Genomic DNA, 26707 nt, shown 5'->3' with positions numbered 1-26707 from the left:
CAGGCACGGCGGGCATGTCGGCAGAGCGGGCTCAAGCCCCGTGGGCAGAGCGTATACTGTACAGGTTCTGGAGGGCTGATGGGAGGTGATAATGCAGTGAAGTTTATTACGTATCCAGTGACCATAATGTGTGCAATGGGGCCGCACCGGACGCCAAGACCTGCGGAGATCCGGGAAAAAAACCTAAATCTCTGTGCCCGCTGTTTGTAGCTGATCCCAGCGATTACCGCACTCCTCCCGGCACAGACCTATAAACTGGAGTCACCCAGACGTCCCACAAGGTAAAGGAATCCTGTATGAGTGCAGTTTTCACACTGGCCACTAGAGGGCATAAACAAATCCATCTCAGTTTACAACCTGTTGTGCTATTGAGTGGAGACCAGATGGGCAGGTGAGACCCCCGCTGACTGCCAGAACAGAGACCCACGTTCCCCCAGTTGCTCTATCCATATCTATGATCCCTGGAGATCACAGCGAGGAGCGCAGCCTCCGCCAGTGACATCAGATCGCACCGCATGGAGCAGCTGAACGCAGGACGGCGTATAACAGACTGATGACATCACAGATATTAGAAATACAACCCCAAACTCAAAACAGGTTCTGCCCGCGCCGCGCCCCCCATTCACAGCGTCCTCTCTTCTGCTTAGAACAGTCTGGAAACCCAGGGAAGCGAGGAGACGATCGCTGGGGAGGGGGAACGTGGTCCCCTTCTTGTCTGATGTCAGGTTCTCGCTCCTCACGGTTCGGGGTCTTTGCCGGATTTTTCATTTCATAATGCACAGAATGTTTTCATCCCCCGGACTCTTCTTCTGCGGACACGGCTGAGGTGATGGAGGCAGGATAGGGTTAACTGCTGAAACATACAAGGTCATCACTGAAATAGACATTGTCTGGATAGAGCAGATGTTGTTCCATCACCTCTATATAATGCTCAGCATTGATGGCTCCTCTCGTGTGCACGGTCCCTGCATAGGCACTAATGCCCCCCATAGATCAGATGTGAACTGTGCGCTGATAACAAGCCGGAGGGTCCGTCTCCTCCCCATACAACAAGCCGGAGGGTCCGTCTCCTCCCCATACAACAAGCCGGAGGGTCCGTCTCCTCCCCATACAACAAGCCGGAGGGTCCGTCTCCTCCCCATACAACAAGCCGGAGGGTCCGTCTCCTCCCCATACAACAAGCCGGAGGGTCCGTCTCCTCCCCATACAACAAGCCGGAGGGTCCATCTCCTCCCCATACAACAAGCCGGAGGGTCCGTCTCCTCCCCATACAACAAGCCGGAGGGTCCGTCTCCTCCCCATACAACAAGCCGGAGGGTCCGTCTCCTCCCCATACAACAAGCCAGAGGGTCCGTCTCCTCCCCATACAACAAGCCGGGGGGTCCGTCTCCTCCCCATACAACAAGCCGGAGGGTCCGTCTCCTCCCCATACAACAAGCCGGAGGGTCCGTCTCCTCCCCATACAACAAGCCGGAGGGTCCGTCTCCTCCCCATACAACAAGCCGGAGGGTCCGTCTCCTCCCCATACAACAAGCCGGAGGGTCCGTCTCCTCCCCATACAACAAGCCGGACGGTCCGTCTCCTCCCCATACAACAAGCCGGAGGGTCCATCTCCTCCCCATACAACAAGCCGGGGGGTCCGTCTCCTCCCCATACAACAAGCCGGAGGGTCCATCTCCTCCCCATACAACAAGCCGGGGGGTCCGTCTCCTCCCCATACAACAAGCCGGAGGGTCCATCTCCTCCCCATACAACAAGCCGGAGGGTCCGTCTCCTCCAAAGTACATAGGAATCGGCATCCGGGGTTTCCATGAAGAATTTCACATTTTGATTTATCCGACCACAATGATCTTTGGTCCAGAGAAGACGGCAGCGTTCCTGGATTTGGCTTCTTCAATACATGATGGAGCGGTGACAAGCCTCCAATACTGACCGTCAGCTGGGTCCTTTGTGCCCATGGATTTCTCCAGAATCTCGGGATCCTCTGATAATAGTCACAGTCTTTGTGATTTTACATTGAGGAACATTTTTTCTGAAATTCTTCCACAATATTTAGCTGCAGTTGTCACAGACCGGGGACCCCCGACCCTCTTTGCTTCGGAGAGACTCTGCCTCTCTCACGTGCTCTTTATACACAGTCATGTGACTTAGCAGAACCCCGACCCTCCTGCTGTTTATTAGTACCACTTGCTTTCCGAGCCTCTTTAACCCCGTCTCACATTGCTGCCAGCAATTTCTAAATGAGAGAATTTTTTAAGATGAAAAGTAAAATTGTCCAGATCTGACCGGTTCTATGGGATAAAGCTAAGGCCCCACCCTGCAGCCTGCCCATGATGTGCGGCTCGTGGGCCCGTGACGTGCGGCTCGTGACGTGCGGCTCGTGGGCCCGTGACGTGCGGCTCGTGATGTGCGGCTCGTGGGCCCGTGACGTGCGGCTCGTGGGCCCGTGACGTGCGGCTCGTGGGCCCGTGACGTGCGGCCCGTGATGGCCAAGTGGATGAATGAGCTCCAGGTCCAGCAACCAGCTATGAAGAGAAGGTCCCTGCACAGAAGAGCAGATACGGCCGAGGACGGGGGAAGATGAGGACATGGTCGCCAGAGGGCTGCACCTGATAGAGGAACATTGGGACCCCTAGATGTAAGTGCACCCCTGTATGTGAGGGCCCAGAGGGTGCAGGGAGGGTGGGCTTTCATCACACCGGTAATGATGGGCTCAGAGTGTCACCACTGGAGCGGGGGGTGCTGGATGCAGCCCCCAGACCATCTCTTACAGGTGGAGATTTCCAGATCTGGAGTCATTGTATCGTTTCACACGTTCTGGAGTTGTGACCGCAGAACGCCCCTCCCCCGCCCTGACCGCAGATCACAGAATATTTGCTCTGCGTCACCTCCCCATAGGAAATACACCCAAATCTATTTACACAGGAGACCAAGAAATGCCAGAAGGAAGGCTGGGAAAGGGCGAGATAGTCTGCAATGTTCTGCAGATCTGAAGTGGTCAGTGGTGTAATAATCTGCAGGATATATCACCATGTATCTGTCAGGAGTGGAGGAGCGGCCCCTTTAAGCCCCCAAATCCCAGGTATTACTGAGCGCTCATCGCCCGGGGCCCCTCCGCACAGAACCCTCCCCCGCTGCTCCCATCACTCGCCCCTGAGTCAGCGCTGGTCTCCAGCCAAATCCCAGCAGTGAATGAGGCAGAATCGGATGTGAGAATGTAATAACCGGAGCGTAATAATCCCCCGGTGTCCGCCTGATGACGTCACAAGGCGCAGGGGCCGCCGCCGCCGAGACGTCACAAGGCGCAGGGGCCGCCGCCGCCGAGACGTCACAAGGCGCAGGGGCCGCCGCCGCCGCCGAGACGTCACAAGGCGCAGGGGCCGCCGCCGCCGAGACGTCACAAGGCGCAGGGCCCGCCGCCGCCGAGACGTCACAAGGCGCAGGGCCCGCCGCCGCCGAGACGTCACAAGGCGCAGGGCCCGCCGCCGCCGAGACGTCACAAGGCGCAGGGCCCGCCGCCGCCGAGACGTCACAAGGCGCAGGGGCCGCCGCCGCCGAGACGTCACAAGGCGCAGGGGCCGCCGCCGAGACGTCACAAGGCGCAGGGGCCGCCGCCGAGACGTCACAACGCGCAGGGCCCGCCGCCGAGACGTCACAACGCGCAGGGCCCGCCGCCGAGACGTCACAACGCGCAGGGCCCGCCGCCGAGACGTCACAACGCGCAGGGCCCGCCGCCGAGACGTCACAACGCGCAGGGGCCGCCGCCGCCGAGACGTCACAAGGCGCAGGGGCCGCCGCCGCCGAGACGTCACAAGGCGCAGGGGCCGCCGCCGCCGAGACGTCACAAGGCGCAGGGGCCGCCGCCGAGACGTCACAACACGCAGGGCCCGCCGCCGAGACGTCACAACACGCAGGGCCCGCCGCCGCCGAGATGTCACAAAACGGCTGTACGGTGCAGTCACATAATCTGCAGGAAGATCGCCCTCTACAGTTTGGGCAGGGAGCCATTTTTTTTTTGCGGTAACTTTTGGGACCTCCCCGCAGGAGGATCCTCCCTCCTCGCCAGACGTTTGTCCCGGATGATATTTCCGGAGGTTTCCAGCTGTCGCTCCAGGGCAGCAAGGGATTACCCAGAATCCTCCTGATTGGGAAACGCCAGCAGAATCCCACCGTCATCCAGCCGCCAAATATTACGCCTACATATGCAAATAGTTACATTGTTCCTCTAACTCAGAACCTGCAGTCCTATGCAAGAGGGCAGACTTGTGCGAGTGTGTTTACTTATTGGCAAGTCGTCATACAGACGAGACGCTGCTGAGAGAGCGATTCCATCGCCATGACCTCTAAACATGGACGAACAACGCGCCAAATATATATGTCAAAGGGGGTGGGGGGCGAGACAAGACCCCATAAAGTGCCCACCAGACCCAGGCCACCAGACCCTCCCCGAGCCCGCCATACCCCTCCCCTGCTGCCAGACCCCTCCCCGGGCCCGCCCCGAGCCGCCAGACCCCTCCCCTGCTGCTAGACCCCTCCACGGGCCCGCCAGACCCCTCCCCAGGCCTTATCCCCTCGTCCCATGTCAGATCTCTCCTATATAACTTGCTTTACACTGCAGGTGATGGATCTACAGCTAATTCCAGCTCTCTTCCCGCCACCTTTCCCCGTGCTCCATGCTGCAGGTCCCTACCCAAGCCGCCTGCTCGCCTCCATATGCAATTACTTTTTGACTGAGCACCAACATAGGGCCCACTCATAACCCCACGGGCAAGGCTATCCGATCCACCAGTAGTGTTCCTCCACCAGACACTGTCAGCCCCGTAGGGCAGATGTAAAGCCGACATACCTGAGAAGATTGCCGCCATGAGCGCTTACTCCGAGCAGCAGTGCGTGCGAGAGCTGAAGGCCAAGAGGTGTTCATTGCAGGTAAGTGAAATAAAGAGAAAGGAAAGATGGTGAGAAAATATTACAGGACAAAGAGGTCTCTATATATCCCCGACCTGACTGATGTGTATAGGGTAGAGCTATGCTATATATTATGTATGTGGTCAGCGGTTAATAAAAAGATCCTTACAGAAAACCCTGTGATGTAAGCACCACAATATAAAACTATAACAGATTCAGTGCAAAAACAAAGCAACAGAATATAGAATCCCCTAAAATGAATCAACTCCGTACACATATATACACAGTATAATGAATAAGTCTGGATTCAGTATGGAGACATCAGGATATACATCATTTACGTGGAGGCTACAACCATCCGCACTGATCTCACCAAGCACAGGAATAGGAGATGCTGGGACTGGTAAAACGTACAATATCTGGAACCGTAATGGGGTCCTACATTGCCCCAGTAATGCAAACTTTCATATGAGACCTTAAAACAGGGGTCTCAAACACGCGGCCCGCGGGCCGCATGCGGCCCCTGAGGCTGCTTTATGCGGCCCGCAGGCACAGACCCCTTGACGATCCCGACCTGGTCCAGGAGGAGCCGCCGACAGCAGCGCTGAATTGCCGCACAGAGACTGTCTCCCAGCACAGCATTTCCAATGCCAGCCGCCGGCCAATCAGAGGCCAGCAGCTGATATCTGCGTGTCGGCGCAGCGAGTATGACGTCATTGCCATATGCAGATGTCAGCTGCTGGCCTCTGATTGACCGGCGGCTGACATTGAAAATGCAGTGCTGGGAGACAGTCTCTGTGCGGCAATGCAGCGCTGCGGTCGGCGGCTCCTCCTGGACCAGGTCGGGATCATCAAGGGGTCGGACTCTGTGGTGCCTGCGGGCCACATCTGCAGGAAGGACGCCGAGGAACGGAGGACAGGTGAGAATCATCTTTTTTTTTTTCTATTTTATGTGTGTGAAGAACAGCACAGGGGGCACAGAGCCACAACATGGGGACCTGGATGGGGCACATAGCCACAAGATGGGGACCTGGATGGGGCACATAGCCACAAGATGGGGACCTGGATGGGGCACATAGCCACAAGAGGGGACCTGGATGGGGCACAGAGCCACAAGAGGGGACCTGGATGGGGCACAGAGCCACAACATGGGGACCGGGATGGGGCACAGAGCTACAACATGGGGACCGGGATGGGGCACAGAGCCACAAGAGGGGACCTGGATGGGGCACAGAGCCACAACATGGGGACCTGGATGGGGCACATAGCCACAAGATGGGGACCTGGATGGGGCACATAGCCACAAGATGGGGACCTGGATGGGGCACATAGCCACAAGATGGGGACCTGGATGGGGCACAGAGCCACAAGAGGGGACCTGGATGGGGCACAGAGCCACAAGAGGGGACCGGGATGGGGCACAGAGCCACAACATGGGGACCGGGATGGGGCACAGAGCCACAACATGGGGACCGGGATGGGGCACAGAGCCACAACATGGGGACCGGGATGGGGCACAGAGCCACAAGAGGGGACCTGGATGGGGCACAGAGCCACAAGAGGGGACCTGGATGGGGCACATAGCCACAAGAGGGGACCTGGATGGGGCACATAGCCACAGGATGGGGACCTGGATGGGGCACATAGCCACAGGATGGGGACCTGGATGGGGCACATAGCCACAGGATGGGGACCTGGATGGGGCACATAGCCACAGGATGGGGACCTGGATGAGGCACATTAGTACAAGATGGGCGCCAGGATGGGGAACGTTGCCACAGGATGGGGACCTGGATGGGGCACAGAGCCCCAAGATGGGGACCTGGATGAGGCACATTAGTACAAGATGGGGACTTGGATGGGGAACATTACTACAAGATGTTTTCCATTATTACTATATGATGCTAATTGTAAGACAATATTACTGTATGTGACCAATTGGGGGAAATAAAATTGTAAAAAAAATAAAAAATAAAATAAAGCATGAAAAAATATTGGGCACTAAAAATGCTGTTTTATATGTAAACTAAAGTAAACACAAAAAAGTGCACGTTTATTATCGCCACATCCATAAGGACCCAAGCTATAAAAAAATAAACACGGCAAAAATGTTCAAAAAGGTGTATACAAAAAAAATGGTATCACTAAAAATGTCACATTGAACAAAGAATGCGGCCCCCCAAATTCAAATTTTTTCCATGTGCGGCCCATATACCCAGCCGAGTTTGAGACCCTTGCCTTAAAAGGTCAAGTACATATCTGAGAAGTGTAATTCAGCATGGAGTAGACACATTGTGGAATACCTGGGGCTCATGAGGATGACGCCACAAGGTCATGTGACCCTTCCCATACCGAGGAGCCTCACCTGCCGCAGGTAAATCGGAGCCCGGGAGCGGACCCCTCGTACAAGTCTCCACTCGTCAGAGCCCCGAAACCATCAAGCAAAGGGCCAGAGCCCCCAAACCATCAAGCAAAGGGCCAGAGCCCCCAAACCATCAAGCAAAGGGCCAGAGCCCCCAAACCATCAAGCAAAGGGCCAGAGCCCCCGAACCATCAAGCAAAGGGCCAGAGCCCCGGAACCAACAAGCAAAGGGCCAGAGCCCCCAAACCATCAAGCAAAGGGCCAGAGCCCCCAAACCATCAAGCAAAGGGCCAGAGCCCCCAAACCATCAAGCAAAGGGCCAGAGCCCCCAAACCATCAAGCAAAGGGCCAGAGCCCCCAAACCATCAAGCAAAGGGCCAGAGCCCCCGAACCAACAAGCAAAGGGCCAGAGCCCCCGAACCAACAAGCAAAGGGCCAGAGCCCCCGAACCAACAAGCAAAGGGCCAGAGCCCCGGAACCAACAAGCAAAGGGCCAGAGCCCCCAAACCATCAAGCAAAGGGCCAGAGCCCCCAAACCATCAAGCAAAGGGCCAGAGCCCCCAAACCATCAAGCAAAGGGCCAGAGCCCCCAAACCATCAAGCAAAGGGCCAGAGCCCCCAAACCATCAAGCAAAGGGCCAGAGCCCCCAAACCATCAAGCAAAGGGCCAGAGCCCCCAAACCATCAAGCAAAGGGCCAGAGCCCCCAAACCATCAAGCAAAGGGCCAGAGCCCCCGAACCATCAAGCAAAGGGCCAGAGCCCCCGAACCATCAAGCAAAGGGCCAGAGCCCCTGAACCATCAAGCAAAGGGCCAGAGCCCCGGAACCAACAAGCAAAGGGCCAGAGCCCCGGAACCAACAAGCAAAGGGCCAGAGCCCCGGAACCAACAAGCAAAGGGCCAGAGCCCCGGAACCAACAAGCAAAGGGCCAGAGCCCCGGAACCAACAAGCAAAGGGCCAGAGCCCCGGAACCAACAAGCAAAGGGCCAGAGCCCCCAAACCATCAAGCAAAGGGCCAGAGCCCCCAAACCATCAAGCAAAGGGCCAGAGCCCCCAAACCATCAAGCAAAGGGCCAGAGCCCCCAAACCATCAAGCAAAGGGCCAGAGCCCCCAAACCATCAAGCAAAGGGCCAGAGCCCCCAAACCATCAAGCAAAGGGCCAGAGCCCCCAAACCATCAAGCAAAGGGCCAGAGCCCCCAAACCATCAAGCAAAGGGCCAGAGCCCCCAAACCATCAAGCAAAGGGCCAGAGCCCCCAAACCATCAAGCAAAGGGCCAGAGCCCCCAAACCATCAAGCAAAGGGCCAGAGCCCCCAAACCAACAAGCAAAGGGCCAGAGCCCCCAAACCAACAAGCAAAGGGCCAGAGCCCCCAAACCAACAAGCAAAGGGCCAGAGCCCCCAAACCAACAAGCAAAGGGCCAGAGCCCCCAAACCATCAAGCAAAGGGCCAGAGCCCCCAAACCATCAAGCAAAGGGCCAGAGCCCCCAAACCATCAAGCAAAGGGCCAGAGCCCCCAAACCATCAAGCAAAGGGCCAGAGCCCCCAAACCAACAAGCAAAGGGCCAGAGCCCCCAAACCATCAAGCAAAGGGCCAGAGCCCCCAAACCATCAAGCAAAGGGCCAGAGCCCCCAAACCATCAAGCAAAGGGCCAGAGCCCCCAAACCAACAAGCAAAGGGCCAGAGCCCCCAAACCAACAAGCAAAGGGCCAGAGCCCCCAAACCAACAAGCAAAGGGCCAGAGCCCCCAAACCAACAAGCAAAGGGCCAGAGCCCCCAAACCAACAAGCAAAGGGCCAGAGCCCCCAAACCATCAAGCAAAGGGCCAGAGCCCCCAAACCATCAAGCAAAGGGCCAGAGCCCCCAAACCATCAAGCAAAGGGCCAGAGCCCCCAAACCATCAAGCAAAGGGCCAGAGCCCCCAAACCATCAAGCAAAGGGCCAGAGCCCCCAAACCATCAAGCAAAGGGCCAGAGCCCCCAAACCATCAAGCAAAGGGCCAGAGCCCCCAAACCATCAAGCAAAGGGCCAGAGCCCCCAAACCATCAAACAGTGACAGAAAGGTCTCAGCAGAGAAGATAAAGGGGGAAACGATACTCATCACAGCGAGCCCCCCCCCCCCCCCCCCCGACATACAGTGGCTGATAACAGGGAGTAATAGAGTGCAGTCACCTCCCCCACCAGCGGCTGATAACAGGGAGTAATAGAGTGCAGTCACCTCCCCCACCAGCGGCTGATAACAGGGAGTAATAGAGTGCAGTCACCTCCCCCACCGCGGCTGATAACAGGGAGTAATAGTGTAGTCACCTCCCCCACCGCGGCTGATAACAGGGAGTAATAGAGTGCAGTCACCTCCCCCACCAGCGGCTGATAACAGGGAGTAATAGCTCAGCGCTGGGTCCCGGGTGTTTCTTCGCGGAAGTTATTTTTACTGGTCGGACCCCTGTTAATCGCCCCGGGGGGTTCTGGGTAATCTGCACCACCCAAAAATAATCCAGAGACTGGATCCTGCGCCCCTCCCCGGCAGGGAGAAGGTTAAGAAGAAGGAGCAGCAGGAAGAGGACAGAGAAGGGTTAACGGCAGGCGCTGTCACTGCGGCGGCGGCGGGTGTGTCCGGACTGCGGGGGGTTAATGATACTCACATCCTGCGAGGTCCAAAGCGCAGAACTGCCCGAGCCGCGGACTGTGTGTATATATATATATACTGTATAGCTGTATATGTGTGTATATATATATACTGTGTGTGTACGGAGGAATCTCCGCAGCTGCTCTCTGCTACTTTGTATCCGCTCAGCCACTCCCGGGTGGGGGGCGGGGCTCAAAGAAAGGAGGAGTTTCATCTTAAAGCTACAGCTCTACAAATAAGACTGTCAGCATAGCCTGTGCCAGGAGAGACCGCAGCATAGAGGAGAGGCTGCAGGAGAGAGGGGGGGGCCGCAGGAGAGAGGAGAGGCCGCAGTACAGAGGAGAGGCCGCAGCAGAGAGGAGAGGCTGCAGTACAGAGGAGAGGCCGCAGCAGAGAGGAGAGGCCGCAGCAGAGAGGAGAGGCTGCAGTACAGAGGAGAGGCCGCAGGAGAGGGGAGAGGCCGCAGCAGAGAGGAGAGGCCGCAGCACAGGGGAGAGGCCGCAGGAGAGAGGAGAGGCTGCAGCACAGAGGAGAGGCTGCAGCACAGAGGAGAGGCCGCAGTACAGAGGAGAGGCTGCAGCACAGAGGAGAGGCTGCAGCACAGAGGAGAGGCTGCAGCACAGAGGAGAGGCTGCAGCACAGAGGAGAGGCCGCAGTACAGAGGAGAGGCCGCAGTACAGAGGAGAGGCCGCAGTACAGAGGAGAGGCTGCAGCACAGAGGAGAGGCCGCAGGAGAGAGGAGAGGCTGCAGGAGAGAGGGGGGGCCGCAGGAGAGAGGGGGGGCCGCAGGAGAGAGGAGAGGCCGCAGTACACAGGAGAGGCTGCAGGAGAGAGGAGAGGCTGCAGGAGAGAGGAGAGGCTGCAGCACAGAGGAGAGGCCGCAGGAGAGAGGAGAGGCTGCAGCACAGAGGAGAGGCTGCAGGAGAGGGGAGAGGCCGCAGGAGAGAGGAGAGGCTGCAGCACAGAGGAGAGGCTGCAGGAGAGGGGAGAGGCTGCAGCACAGAGGAGAGGCTGCAGTACAGAGGAGAGGCTGCAGCACAGAGGAGAGGCTGCAGGAGAGGGGAGAGGCCGCAGGAGAGAGGAGAGGCTGCAGCACAGAGGAGAGGCTGCAGCACAGAGGAGAGGCTGCAGTACAGAGGAGAGGCTGCAGGAGAGAGGAGAGGCTGCAGTACAGAGGAGAGGCCGCAGGAGAGAGGAGAGGCCGCAGGAGAGAGGAGAGGCTGCAGGAGAGAGGGGGGGGGCCGCAGGAGAGTGGAGAGGCCGCAGTACAGAGGAGAGGCCGCAGTACAGAGGAGAGGCTGCAGTACAGAGGAGAGGCTGCAGCACAGAGGAGAGGCTGCAGGAGAGGGGAGAGGCTGCAGCACAGAGGAGAGGCTGCAGCACAGAGGAGAGGCTGCAGCACAGAGGAGAGGCTGCAGCACAGAGGAGAGGCTGCAGGAGAGGGGAGAGGCTGCAGCACAGAGGAGAGGCTGCAGCACAGAGGAGAGGCTGCAGCACAGAGGAGAGGCTGCAGTACAGAGGAGAGGCTGCAGCACAGAGGAGAGGCTGCAGGAGAGGGGAGAGGCTGCAGGAGAGAGGAGAGGCTGCAGGAGAGAGGAGAGGCTGCAGCACAGAGGAGAGGCTGCAGCACAGAGGAGAGGCTGCTGGAGAGTGGAGAGGCTGCTGGAGAGTGGAGAGGCTGCTGGAGAGTGGAGAGGCCGCAGTACAGAGGAGAGGCCGCAGTACAGAGGAGAGGCCGCAGTACAGAGGAGAGGCCGCAGTACAGAGGAGAGGCCGCAGCAGAGAGGAGAGGCTGCAGGAGAGGGGAGAGGCCGCAGTACAGAGGAGAGGCTGCAGCAGAGAGGAGAGGCTGCAGGAGAGGGGAGAGGCCGCAGCACAGAGGAGAGAGGAGAGGCTGCAGGAGAGAGGAGAGGCCGCAGTACAGAGGAGAGGCTGCAGGAGAGGGGAGAGGCTGCAGGAGAGGGGAGAGGCCGCAGTACAGAGGAGAGGCTGCAGGAGAGGGGAGAGGCTGCAGCACAGAGGAGAGGCTGCAGCACAGAGGAGAGGCTGCAGCACAGAGGAGAGGCTGCAGCACAGAGGAGAGGCTGCTGGAGAGTGGAGAGGCTGCTGGAGAGTGGAGAGGCTGCAGGAGAGGGGAGAGGCCGCAGTACAGAGGAGAGGCCGCAGGAGAGAGGAGAGGCCGCAGGAGAGAGGAGAGGCCGCAGTACAGAGGAGAGGCCGCAGTACAGAGGAGAGGCCGCAGTACAGAGGAGAGGCCGCAGTACAGAGGAGAGGCTGCAGCAGAGAGGAGAGGCTGCAGGAGAGGGGAGAGGCCGCAGTACAGAGGAGAGGCCGCAGTACAGAGGAGAGGCTGCAGGAGAGGGGAGAGGCCGCAGCACAGAGGAGAGAGGAGAGGCTGCAGGAGAGAGGAGAGGCCGCAGTACAGAGGAGAGGCTGCAGGAGAGGGGAGAGGCCGCAGTACAGAGGAGAGGCTGCAGGAGAGGGGAGAGGCCGCAGTACAGAGGAGAGGCTGCAGGAGAGGGGAGAGGCTGCAGGAGAGGGGAGAGGCCGCAGTACAGAGGAGAGGCCGCAGTACAGAGGAGAGGCCGCAGGAGAGGGGAGAGGCCGCAGTACAGAGGAGAGGCCGCAGTACAGAGGAGAGGCCGCAGTACAGAGTAGAGGCCGCAGCACAGAGGAGAGGCCGCAGTACAGAGGAGAGGCTGCAGGAGAGGGGAGAGGCCGCAGTACAGAGGAGAGGCCGCAGTACAGAGGAGAGGCCGCAGTACAGAGGAGAGGCTGCAGCAGAGAGGAGAGGCTGCAGGAGAGAGGAGAGGCCGCAGGAGAGAGGAGAGGCCGCAGCAGAGAGGAGAGGCCGCAGCAGAGAGGAGAGGCCGCAGGAGAGAGGAGAGGCCGCAGGAGAGAGGAGAGGCCGCAGGAGAGAGGAGAGGCCGCAGCAGAGAGGAGAGGCCGCAGCAGAGAGGAGAGGCCGCAGTACAGAGGAGAGGCCGCAGTACAGAGGAGAGGCCGCAGCAGAGAGGAGAGGCCGCAGCAGAGAGGAGAGGCCGCAGCAGAGAGGAGAGGCCGCAGTACAGAGGAGAGGCCGCAGTACAGAGGAGAGGCCGCAGGAGAGAGGAGAGGCCGCAGGACAGAGGAGAGGCCGCAGTACAGAGGAGAGGCCGCAGTACAGAGGAGAGGCCGCAGTACAGAGGAGAGGCCGCAGGAGAGAGGAGAGGCCGCAGGAGAGAGGAGAGGCCGCAGGAGAGTGGAGCGGCTGCAACAGAGTGGAGCGGCTGCAACAGAGTGGAGCGGCTGCAACAGAGTGGAGCGGCTGCAGGAGAGGGGAGCGGCTGCAGGAGAGGGGAGCGGCTGCAGGAGAGGGGAGAGGCTGCAGCACAGAGGAGAGGCCGCAGGAGAGGGGAGAGGCCGCAGGAGAGAGGAGAGGCCGCAACAGAGTGGAGCGGCTGCAGGAGAGTGGAGCGGCTGCAGGAGAGTGGAGCGGCTGCAGGAGAGTGGAGCGGCTGCAGGAGAGGGGAGCGGCTGCAGGAGAGGGGAGCGGCTGCAGGAGAGAGGAGAGGCCGCAGCACAGAGGGGAGGCCGCAGCACAGAGGGGAGGCCGCAGGAGAGTGGAGAGGCCGCAGGAGAGTGGAGAGGCCGCAGGAGAGTGGAGAGGCCGCAGGTGAGTGGAGAGGCCGCAGCAGAGAGGAGAGACTCCAGTACAGAGGAGAGGCTCCAGTACAGAGGAGAGGCTCCAGTACAGAGGAGAGGCCGCAGCATAGGGGAGAGGCCGCAGCAGAGAGGAGAGGCCGCAGCAGAGTGGAGAGGCCGCAGCAGAGTGGAGAGGCCGCAGCAGAGTGGAGAGGCCGCAGCAGAGTGGAGAGGCCGCAGGAGAGTGGAGAGGCTCCAGTACAGAGGAGAGGCTGCAGGAGAGGGGAGAGGCCGCAGCACAGAGGAGAGGCTGCAGGAGACTGGAGAGGCTGCAGGAGAGAGGAGAGGCTGCTCCACAGAGGAGAGGCTCCAGTACAGAGGAGAGGCTCCAGTACAGAGGAGAGGCTCCAGTACAGAGGAGAGGCCGCAGTACAGAGGAGAGGCCGCAGCAGAGTGGAGAGGCCGCAGGAGAGTGGAGAGGCCGCAGGAGAGTGGAGAGGCCGCAGGAGAGTGGAGAGGCCGCAGGAGAGTGGAGAGGCCGCAGGAGAGTGGAGAGGCCGCAGGAGAGTGGAGAGGCCGCAGGAGAGGGGAGAGGCCGCAGGAGGGAGGAGAGACTGCAGTACAGAGGAGAGGCCGCAGTACAGAGGAGAGGCCGCAGTACAGAGGAGAGGCCGCAGCAGAGAGGAGAGGCCGCAGCAGAGAGGAGAGGCCGCAGCAGAGAGGAGAGGCCGCAGCATAGGGGAGAGGCCGCAGCAGAGAGGAGAGGCCGCAGCAGAGAGGAGAGGCCGCAGGAGAGTGGAGAGGCCGCAGGAGAGTGGAGAGGCCGCAGGAGAGTGGAGAGGCCGCAGGAGAGTGGAGAGGCCGCAGGAGAGTGGAGAGGCTGCAGGAGAGTGGAGAGGCCGCAGGAGAGGGGAGAGGCTCCAGTACAGAGGAGAGGGGAGAGGCTACAGCACAGAGGAGAGGCCGCAGGAGAGTGGAGAGGCTCCAGTACAGAGGAGAGGCTGCAGGAGAGGGGAGAGGCTACAGCACAGAGGAGAGGCCGCAGGAGAGGGGAGAGGCCGCAGCACAGAGGAGAGGCTGCAGGAGACTGGAGAGGCCGCAGGAGAGAGGAGAGGCTGCTCCACAGAGGAGAGGCCGCAACAGAGTGGAGAGGCTGCAGGAGAGAGGAGAGGCTGCAGGAGAGAGGAGAGGCCGCAGCAGAGAGGAGAGGCTCCAGTACAGAGGAGAGGCTCCAGTACAGAGGAGAGGCCGCAGCAGAGAGGAGAGGCCGCAGCAGAGAGGAGAGGCCGCAGCAGAGAGGAGAGGCCGCAGCAGAGTGGAGAGGCTGCAGCAGAGTGGAGAGGCTGCAGGAGAGTGGAGAGGCCGCAGGAGAGTGGAGAGGCTCCAGTACAGAGGAGAGGCTGCAGGAGAGGGGAGAGGCTACAGCACAGAGGAGAGGCCGCAGGAGAGGGGAGAGGCCGCAGCACAGAGGAGAGGCTGCAGGAGACTGGAGAGGCTGCAGGAGAGGCCGCAGGAGAGAGGAGAGGCTGCTCCACAGAGGAGAGGCCGCAGGAGAGTGGAGAGGCCGCAGGAGAGTGGAGAGGCCGCAGCAGAGTGGAGAGGCCGCAGCAGAGTGGAGAGGCCGCAGGAGAGTGGAGAGGCCGCAGGAGAGTGGAGAGGCCGCAGGAGAGTGGAGAGGCCGCAGGAGAGTGGAGAGGCCGCAGGAGAGTGGAGAGGCCGCAGCACAGAGGAGAGGCCGCAGGAGAGTTGAGAGGCTGCTGGAGAGTGGAGAGGCTGCTGGAGAGTGGAGAGGCTGCAGCACAGAGGAGAGGCTGCAGCACAGAGGAGAGGCTGCAGCACAGAGGAGAGGCTGCAGCACAGAGGAGAGGCTGCAGCACAGAGGAGAGGCCGCAGGAGAGTGGAGAGGCTCCAGTACAGAGGAGAGGCTGCAGCACAGAGGAGAGGCCGCAGGAGAGGGGAGAGGCCGCAGCACAGAGGAGAGGCTGCAGGAGACTGGAGAGGCTGCAGGAGAGAGGAGAGGCTGCTCCACAGAGGAGAGGCCGCAACAGAGTGGAGAGGCTGCAGGAGAGTGGAGAGGCCGCAGGAGAGTGGAGAGGCCGCAGGAGAGTGGAGAGGCCGCAGGAGAGTGGAGAGGCCGCAAGAGAGTGGAGAGGCCGCAAGAGAGTGGAGAGGCCGCAAGAGAGTGGAGAGGCCGCAAGAGAGTGGAGAGGCCGCAAGAGAGTGGAGAGGCCGCAAGAGAGTGGAGAGGCCGCAAGAGAGTGGAGAGGCCGCAGGAGAGTGGAGAGGCCGCAGGAGAGTGGTGCGGCCGCAGGAGAGTGGTGCGGCCGCAGGAGAGTGGAGAGGCCGCAGGAGAGTGGAGAGGCCGCAGGAGAGTGGAGAGGCCGCAGGAGAGTGGAGAGGCCGCAGGAGAGTGGAGAGACCGCAGGAGAGTGGAGAGACTGCAGGAGAGTGGAGAGACTGCAGGAGAGAGGGGGGGCCGCAGGAGAGTGGAGAGGCCACAGGAGAGTGGAGAGGCCACAGGAGAGAGGAGAGACTGCAGGAGAGTGGAGAGACTGCAGGAGAGTGGAGAGGCCACAGGAGAGAGGAGAGACTGCAGCACAGAGGAGAGAGGAGAGGCTGCAGGAGAGAGGAGAGACCGCAGCACAGAGGAGAGAGGAGAGGCTGCAGGAGAGTGGAGAGACCGCAGCACAGAGGAGAGAGGAGAGGCTGCAGGAGAGTGGAGAGGCCACAGCACAGAGGAGAGTGGAGAGGCCACAGCACAGAGGAGAGTGGAGAGGCTGCAGGAGAGTGGAGAGGCTGCAGGAGAGTGGAGAGGCTGCAGCACAGAGGAGAGGCCGCAGGAGAGTGGAGAGGCCGCAGGAGAGTGGAGAGGCTGCTGGAGAGTGGAGAGGCTGCAGCACAGAGGAGAGGCTGCAGGAGAGAGGAGAGGCTGCAGGAGAGTGGAGAGGCGGCAGGAGAGTGGAGAGGCGGCAGGAGAGTGGAGAGGCTGCAGCACAGAGGAGAGGCTGCAGCACAGAGGAGAGGCTGCAGGAGAGTGGTGAGGCTGCAGCACAGAGGAGAGGCTGCAGCACAGAGGAGAGGCTGCAGCACAGAGGAGAGGCTGCAGGAGAGTGGAGAGGCTGCAGCACAGAGGAGAGGCCGCAGCACAGAGGAGAGGCCGCAGGAGAGTGGAGAGGCTGCAGCACAGAGGAGAGGCTGCAGCACAGAGGAGAGGCTGCAGCACAGAGGAGAGGCTGCAGGAGAGTGGAGAGGCTGCAGCACAGAGGAGAGGCTGCAAGAGAGTGGAGGGGCCGCAGGAGAGAGGAGAGGCTGCAGCGCAGTGGAGAGGCTGCAGGAGAGAGGAGAGGCTGCAGCACAGAGGAGAGGCCGCAGCACAGAGGTAGAGGCTGCAGGAGAGTGGAGAGGCCGCAGCACAGAGGAGAGTGGAGAGGCTGCAGGAGAGTGGAGAGGCTGCAGGAGAGTGGAGAGGCTGCAGGAGAGTGGAGAGGCTGCAGGAGAGAGGAGATGCCGCAGGAGAGAGGAGAGGCCGCAGGAGAGTGGAGAGGCCGCAGGAGAGTGGAGAGGCCGCAGGAGAGTGGAGAGGCCGCAGGAGAGTGGAGAGGCCGCAGGAGAGTGGAGAGGCCGCAGGAGAGAGAAGAGGCCGCAGCACAGAGGTGATGCCGCAGCACAGAGGAGAGGCCGCAGCACAGAGGAGAGGCTGCAGGAGAGGGGAAAGGCCGGAGGACAGAGCAGAGGCCGCAGCACAGGGGAGAGGCTGCAGGAAAGTGGAGAGGCCGCCGCACAGAGTGGAGAGGCCGCCGCACAGGGGAGAGGCCGCCGCACAGGGGAGAGGCCGCAGCAGAGGGGAGAGGCCGCAGCACAGAGGAGAGGCCGCAAAGACAGGGGAGAGGCTGCAGCACAGGGGAGAGGCCGCAAAGAGAGTGGAGAGGCCGCAGCTGAGGGGAGAGGCCGGAGGACAGTAGAGGCCGCAAAGAGGGGAGAGGCCGCAGCACAGAGCAGAGGCCGCAGCAGAGGGGAGAGGCCGGAGGACAGAGCAGAGGCCGCAGCACAGGAGAGAGGCTGCAGCAGAGTGGAGAGGCTGCAGCAGAGTGGAGAGGCCTGAGGAGAGTGGAGCGTACGCAGCACAGAGGAAAGACCGCAGGAGAGGGGAGAGGCCGCAGAGAATGGAGAGGCGGCAGCACAGGGGAGAGGCTGCAGGAGAGGGGAGAGGCCGGAGGACAGAGCAGAGGCCGCAGCACAGGGGAGAGACCGCAGGAGAGGGGAGAGGCCGGAGTACTGAGCAGAGGCCACAGCAGAGGGAATAGGCTGGAGGACAGAGGAGAGGCCGCAGCACAGAGGAGAGGCCGGAGGACAGAGCAGAGACTGCAGCAGAGGGGAGAGGCCGGAGTACAGAGCAGAGGCCGCAGCAGAGGGGAGAGGCCGGAGTACAGAGCAGAGGCCGCAGCGGAGGGGAGAGGCCGGAGTACAGAGCAGAGGCCGCAGCAGAGGGGAGAGGCTGGAGTACAGAGCAGAGGCCACAGAGAATGGAGAGGCCGCAGGAGAGAGCAGAGGCGGCAGCACAGAGGAGAGGTGTGTCCAAACTTTTGGTCTGTCCTGTATATATACACTGCACAGTACCACTCCTCCTGTCCTGTATATATACACTGCACAGTACCGCTCCTCCTGTATATATACACTGCACAGTACCACTCCTCCTGTCCTGTATATACACACTGCACAGTACCACTCCTCCTGTCCTGTATATATACACTGCACAGTACCACTCCTCCTGTATATATACACTGCACAGTACCACTCCTCCTGTCCTGTATATATACACTGCACAGTACCACTCCTCCTGTCCCGTATATATACACTGCACAGTACCGCTCCTCCTGTCCTGTGTATATACACTGCACGGTACCACTCCTCCTGTCCTGTATATATACACTGCACAGTACCACTCCTCCTGTCCTGTATATATACACTGCACAGTACCACTCCTCCAGTCCTGTATATATACACTGCACAGTACCACTCCTCCTGTCCTGTATATATACACTGCACAGTACCACTCCTCCTGTCCTGTATATATACACTGCACAGTACCACTCCTCCTGTCCTGTATATATACACTGCACAGTACCACTCCTCCTGTCCTGTACATATACACTGCACAGTACCACTCCTCCTGTCCTGTATATACACACTGCACAGTACCACTCCTCCTGTCCTGTATATACACACTGCACAGTACCACTCCTCCTGTCCTGTATATATACACTGCACAGTACCACTCCTCCTGTCCTGTATATATACACTGCACAGGACCACTCCTCCTGTATATATACACTGCACAGGACCACTCCTCCTGTCCTGTATATATACACTGCACAGTACCACTCCTCCTGTATATATACACCGCACAGTACCACTCCTCCTGTATATATACACTGCACAGTACCGCTCCTCCTGTCCTGTATATATACACTGCACAGTACCACTCCTCCTGTCCTGTATATATACACTGCACAGTACCACTCCTCCTGTCCTGTATATATACACTGCACAGTACCACTCCTCCTGTCCTGTATATACACTGCACAGTACCACTCCTCCTGTCCAGTATATACACTGCACAGTACCACTCCTCCTGTCCTGTATATATACACTGCACAGTACCACTCCTCCTGTATATATAAACTGCACAGTACCACTCCTCCTGTATATATACACTGCACAGTACCACTCCTCCTGTCCTGTATATATACACTACACAGTACCACTCCTCCTGTATATATACACTACACAGTACCCCTCCTCCTGTATATATACACTGCACAGTACCACTCCTCCAGTATATACACTGCACAGTACCACTCCTCCTGTATATATACACTACACAGTACCACTCCTCCTGTATATATACACTGCACAGTACCCCTCCTCCTGTATATATACACTGCACAGTACCACTCCTCCTGTATATATACACTGCACAGTACCACTCCTCCTGTATATATACACTGCACAGTACCACTCCTCCTGTACTGTATATATACACTGCACAGTGCCACTCCTCCTGTCCTGTATATATACACTGCACAGTACCACTCCTCCTGTCCTGTATATATACACTGCACAGTACAGCTCCTCCAGTATATACACTGCACAGTACCACTCCTCCTGTATATATACACTACACAGTACCACTCCTCCTGTATATATACACTACACAGTACCACTCCTCCTGTATATATACACTGCACAGTACAGCTCCTCCAGTATATACACTGCACAGTACCACTCCTCCTGTATATATACACTACACAGTACCACTCCTCCTGTATATATACACTGCACAGTACCACTCCTCCTGTATATATACACTGCACAGTACCACTCCTCCTGTATATATACACTGCACAGTACCACTCCTCCAGTATATACACTGCACAGTACCACTCCTCCTGTATATATACACTACACAGTACCACTCCTCCTGTCCTGTATATATACACTGCACAGTACCACTCCTCCTGTCCTGTATATATACACTGCACAGTACCACTCCACCTGTCCTGTATATATACACTGCACAGTACCACTCCTCCTGTCCTGTATATATACACTGCACAGTACCACTCCTCCTGTATATATACACTGCACAGTACCACTCCTCCTGTATATAAACACTGCACAGTACCACTCCTCCTATATATATATACACTGCACAGTACCACTCCTCCTGTCCTGTATATATACACTGCACAGTACCACTCCTCCTGTATATATACACTGCACAGTACCACTCCTCCTGTCCTGTATATATACACTGCACAGTACCACTCCTCCTGTCCTGTATATATACACTGCACAGTACCACTCCTCCTGTATATATACACTGCACAGTACCACTCCTCCTGTATATATACACTGCACAGTACCACTCCTCCTGTCCTGTATATATACACTGCACAGTACCACTCCTCCTGTCCTATATATATACACTGCACAGTACCCCTCCTCCTGTCCTGTATATATACACTGCACAGTACCACTCCTCCTGTATATATACACTGCACAGTACCACTCCTCCTGTCCTGTATATATACACTGTACAGTACCACTCCTCCTGTCCTGTATATATACACTGCACAGTACCACTCCTCCTGTATATATACACTGCACAGTACCACTCCTCCTGTCCTGTATATATACACTGCACAGTACCACTCCTCCTGTATATATACACTGCACAGTACCACTTCTCCTGTCCTGTATATATACACTGCACAGTACCACTCCTCCTGTCCTGTATATATACACTGCACAGTACCCCTCCTCCTGTCCTGTATATATACACTGCACAGTACCACTCCTCCTGTGTATATATACACTGCACAGTACCACTCCTCCTGTATATATACACTGCACAGTACCACTCCTCCTGTATATATACACTGCACAGTACCACTCCTCCTGTATATATACACTGCACAGTACCACTCCTCCTGTGTATATATACACTGCACAGTACCACTCCTCCTGTATATATACACTGCACAGTACCACTCCTCCTGTATATATACACTGCACAGTACCACTTCTCCTGTATATATACAGTGCACAGTACCACTCCTCCTGTCCTGTATATATACACTGCACAATACCACTCCTCCTGTATATATACACTGCACAGTACCACTCCTCCTGTCCTGTATATATACACTGCACAGTACCACTCCTCCTGTATATATACACTGCACAGTACCGCTCCTCCTGTATATATACACTGCACATTACCACTCCTCCTGTATATATACACTGCACAGTACCACTCCTCCTGTCCTGTATATATACACTGCACAGTACCACTCCTCCTGTATATATACACTGCACAGTACCACTCCTCCTGTATATATACACTGCACAGTACCACTCCTCCTGTCCTGTATATATACACTGCACAGTACCACTCCTCCTGTATATATACACTGCACAGTACCACTCCTCCTGTATATATACAGTGCACAGTACCACTCCTCCTTTATATATACACTGCACAGTACCACTCCTCCTGTCCTGTATATATACACTGCACAGTACCACTCCTCCTGTCCTGTATATATACACTGCACAGTACCACTCCTCCTGTCCTGTATATATACACTGCACAGTACCACTCCTCCTGTCCTGTATATATACACTGCACAGTACCACTCCTCCTGTCCTGTATATATACACTGCACAATACCACTTCTCCTGTATATATACAGTGCACAGTACCACTCCTCCTGTCCTGTATATATACACTGCACATTACCACTCCTCCTGTATATATACACTGCACAGTACCACGTCTCCTGTCCTGTATATATACACTGCACAGTACCGCTCCTCCTGTCCTGTATATATACACTGCACAGTACCACTTCTCCTGTCCTGTATATATACACTGCACAGTACCACTCCTCCTGTCCTGTATATATACACTGCACAGTACCACTCCTCCTGTCCTGTATATATACACTGCACAGTACCACTCCTCCTGTCCTGTATATATACACTGCACAGTACCACTCCTCCTGTATATATACACCGCACAGTACCACCCTCCTGTATATATACAGTACATGACAGAACAATAATACATTACAGGACACCGAACATAAGAACAAAACAAGACGACAAATCACAGAAAATAAATCCCCCCAGGAATATATACATATACAAGAAATGACTATTATAAAACCTATAAACCCCCCGGCCCAGCTTCATTCATACTACTATATACAATCCCACACAACACTCACACCGTCCTATATACACATAAAACACCGTCCTATATACAAGATTATATACAATAAAACACTAAACCTAATATAACGTATATACAACCGGGAACTAACACTAACCTACTGGTCCCACTGCCTGACCTTAGTCACCCCCTTACCGCACCTCATTCACACCACAGAAAACCAAAAATAACAAGATATACAATAGTGACATGAACAATTTTAAACCTTTTTTTTTTTTTTGTATATATTTTTTTATTTTTTTTATTTTGTAATTTTTAATATATATATAAAACACAGACCTACACTAACTATCCCGCCACCCCTGATCGAGCTCTGGCCACAAAGTTCAGGATTACTCCGAGCTAGGATCAGGCCCCAAAGTTTTTCCCCAGGCGGGGCCTGGACCAGGCCAGATCAGTCCTCTTATCACCGCTGATGAAGAAATCCCCCCAAATCCCCCACCCAACCTAACTAAAACCCCCTATTATACATTATAATACAATATATACAGAACACAACCTACACACTCACCATCCAAGGCTCAAGTTCGATGCCGGCAAACCTTCTATTCAGCAGACAGAAATACAAAACAAAAATCTAGGGTGGAAAGACATCAGCCCTCCACCAGGATATAGGAGTACTACCGGACTAAGGCACCCTGAAGGAAAAGCCCCTCCAGAGACGGGCCGCCCTCCGGGCACCCAGTCCTTCATACTCCAGAGAACGTACCTTCACCAGGTCACCTAGGATGTTCCTACAGACTTCATCTACATGGAGGATTTTACTCTGCGTCGAGACTAAAACTCGTGCGTTCCACGTGAAATACCTGACCACTGCGCTGACTATGAATAAAGTGTCTCGGTCCCTTCTCCCAAGGTCTCCGAACGCTCCATAGGCCCACCCGGCGTAGGACAGAGTAGCCAGCCGCGGCCAACCAATGGAAGCCCCCACCCTGTTGTACACCTCTGTATTAAAGGGACAATGAAGCAGGAAGTGCTCCATGCTTTCCAGCACGTTAGCACAAGCCTCACGGGGGCAATTCCTGTCCTCGGAGCTCCTGAACTTCAAATTGTCCCTCACATACAACTTACCATGGAAGCAGCGCCAAGTCAAGTCCCAGTACTTCTCGGGGATCCTGCTAGAATTTAACAAACTCAACCGAACCTCCAGATCCCGACTTGGGCAGTCTTTGAGGGCCAATGGACTCTGAAAATGAGAAAGCAAGACCCTCATATCGAGGAGTTTCCTCGGGAGGGACCTCACCTCCCACATTCCCAGACCCCACCGGCGGATCATTTTCAGAACCGGGGTAACATAAGCCGGGAGATGCCCGTGTGGTGTGCGAAGATCCTTCAATCTTCCCCCTGTCTCCCATTCCTGGAAGAAAGGCTGAAACCATCCCTTGCAGGAGAATACCCACGGAGGAGCCCTCTCTTTCCAGAGGTTTACCACGTTCACTTTCAAGAAGGTGTTCACTAGGAACACCACGGGGTTCACCATATTCAAACCCCCTAGTCTCCTCGTGCGGTAAGTGACCTCCCGCTTGACTAGGTTCAGTCTGTTCCCCCATAACATCTGGAAGAACAGACTGTAGACCCGTGTCCAGAGAGGCTCTGGCAAGACACAGACGCTGCCCAGGTAGATTAGCAAGGGGAGCAGGAAAGCTTTGCACAGGCCAACCCTTTCCCTCAGGGTCAAAGACCAACCCCTCCATTGGTCCACTCTTTGGGTGACACCTTTGATTCTGCCTTCCCAGTTTTTTGTGGGGTAATCACCCTGGCCGAATTCGATGCCCAGGACTTTGGCATGTTCTTGGGGTTCGGGGAGGGTGTCCGGAAGATCAAACCCGGGATCTCCGCCTCCCAGCCAGAGACTCTCACACTTATCCTGGTTGACCTTGGACCCGGATGCCTCCGAGTAGCGTTCCACTTCTGACATCACCACCACTGCCTCCTCTTGCGAAGAAACAAAGACGGTGACATCGTCCGCGTAGGCCACCACCCTCAGGATAGCCTCCGGCGCCGCCCCGCCCATCCGCACCCCCGCCAACGGTCCACAATCGATCCTTCTGAGGAAGGGATCGATCGCAAACGCGTAAAGCAAAGGGCTAAGAGGACAGCCCTGACGGACACCGGATCCTACCCCGAAAGGTCGTCCAATCCACCCATTCACCAGAGGGAAAGTCTCAGCCCCTGCATACAAGGTCTTAAGCCAGTCCACAAACCCTCCAGGCAGACCATACCTCAAAAGAGTGGACCAGAGGTACTCGTGGTTAACCCGATCAAAGGCTTTTGCCTGATCCAGGGTCAGCAAGAACCCCTTCCAGAGGCCCGCCCTGCCTTGCTCCACGGCCTCTCGGACACCTAGAACAGCACTAAAAGTGCTACGGCCAGGAACGCAACAGTGCTGAACCTCCGAAAGGAGCCGGGGTGCAAACTTCACCAGCCTGTTGAAAAGTATCTTAGCCAAAATCTTCCTGACCACATTGAGAAGTGCTATGGGACGCCAGTTATCAATGCGTGACGGATCCTTACACTTTGACAAAATGATCAAAGCTGACCTCCTTAATGATCTCGGCAGAGTGCCCGAGGAGAGACACTCGTTAAACACCTGAGTCAAGAGGGGGACCAAAGAGTCCCTAAAGGTCCTAAAGAACTCGTTAAGCCATCCGGACCTGGCGACTTTTTGGGCCTAAGCCCATCGATCGCCAGTCTCACTTCCTCTTCTTTGATCGCTTCTGCCAAATCGCCCAGCGAGAGGTCAGCCCCTGGCTCAGGAACGGATTCAGCCAGGAAAGCCGACATCCCGTCACGATCAAGCTCCCTCCTTCCCAAGAGGTGCGAGTAGTAGGAACTGACGACCTCCAAGATCCCTGATCTGGACCTTCTCAGGGACCCCGTACTGTCCACCAGCCCCGTCACTATCTTACTATTCACTGACATCTTACAGTTTCTGTAAGGGTCGGGCGAGCAGTACTTCCCGTAGTCCCTCTCGAAAACCAAAGATGCGTGCCTATCGTACTGACACCTCTTCAGCAAGGACTTCACTCTGGAGATCTCCTCGCGGCTACCTCCAGTCGAGACAAGATGCTCGAGTTTCCTCCTCAGGCTCTGATACAGGCGATCCCTGTTCAGGCTTCTGAGGTTCGAGAGCTGCCGGAAGAATCTCGCCACCCGATGTTTGAACATCTCCCACCACTCTGACTTAGTGTTACTTAGGCCCAGCAATGGTACCTGGCTCTGAAAGAATTCCTCAAAAGACCGTCTGACAGCTTCTTCCTCAAGGAGTGACGAATTCAGCTTCCAATAGCCTCTTCCCATCCGAGGAGTCTCTGTAACGTTCAGAGAAAACATAATCAAACAGTGATCGGAGAACTCCACCTCCACAACCGACAACGGTGAAGAGACGGCCTCCTCCTTCAAATAAAACCTGTCTAGCCTAGACCTGCACTGACTACCTCTAAAAAAGGTGAATCCCGTGTCGCCCAGGTTGTGCCGGATGTGGACATCCACCAGGCGAGCCTCACTCACTATCCTGTTTAACGCGACGCAGTCATAAGCCAGCCGGTCTCCGGAACCTCCTCTATCACAGGATCTCGTGACATTGTTGAAATCCCCTCCGAAGACCACCTGCCGACTCGAAAATAAAAAAGGTTTGATCTTCAGGAAGAGACATTTGCGGTCCCACTTGGACTGGGAACCATAGATGTTAATGAGCCGAAGCTCTTGTCCCCCCATGGAGACATCTAGGATCAAGCATCTCCCCATTTCTAATTCGATCACTCGTCTGCATTCAACCGCTGCGGTCTTAAAAAGGACCGCCACCCCGCTATACGGCTCGGCCGCAAGAGACCAGTAGGAGGGCCCATGCCTCCACTCCCGCCTTGCTTTATGCAAGGTTGATATATCGGTCAACCTGGTCTCCTGCAAAAACAAAATGTCGGCGTCAAGTTGGCCGAGAAAATGAAAGGCCGTGTACCTTGCCGCATCTGACTTTATGCTGCAAACATTAATAGTTGCCAGCGTTAACGGGGTGGGTGCCGCCATCATGATTGATTGAATTAGATAGCCTTTTTCTTCCCACCACTGACAGTCCCAACCTCTTCCTCCGATAATGACGGGTTTTTAGTGCGCTTAAGACAAACAGACTCGTCCATTCTCTCCTTACATACATTCTTGCCCTCCTCTGGTGGTCCTGGGTTAGTCATCCCCCCAGAGGGCTTTGTATTTGCCCCCCGAGAGGAAGACCCAGCCATCTCCTGAGCCCCAACCACCTTGTCCGCAACCTCCGGCCCCGGGTCCCCACTTCCCCCCTCCAGAGGGAGGTCCTGGAGAGCCCCGAACCGGTTGGAGAGATCCACCAGAGGGGGGGCGGCTGAACCCTCCAATGGCGCCTGGATCACGGCCAG

General features: G+C 56.7%; 1 protein-coding gene across 1 annotated transcript in view; it reads right to left on the bottom strand.

Annotated features, from left to right (window-relative positions):
* CAPN11 (calpain 11) overlaps positions 1-26707 on the bottom strand; it is a 50444-nt gene that overhangs the window by 21854 nt on the left and 1883 nt on the right. The gene's annotated exons all lie outside the window — the stretch shown is intronic.

This window comes from Phyllobates terribilis, unplaced genomic scaffold (assembly GCF_046119375.1).
Source record: "Phyllobates terribilis strain yellow unplaced genomic scaffold, ASM4611937v1 Scaffold_3__8_contigs__length_932513732, whole genome shotgun sequence".
Taxonomy (NCBI): domain Eukaryota; kingdom Metazoa; phylum Chordata; class Amphibia; order Anura; family Dendrobatidae; genus Phyllobates; species Phyllobates terribilis.
The sequence above is the reverse complement of the archived record's forward strand: the minus strand, read 5'-3'. Positions and strand labels throughout refer to the sequence as shown.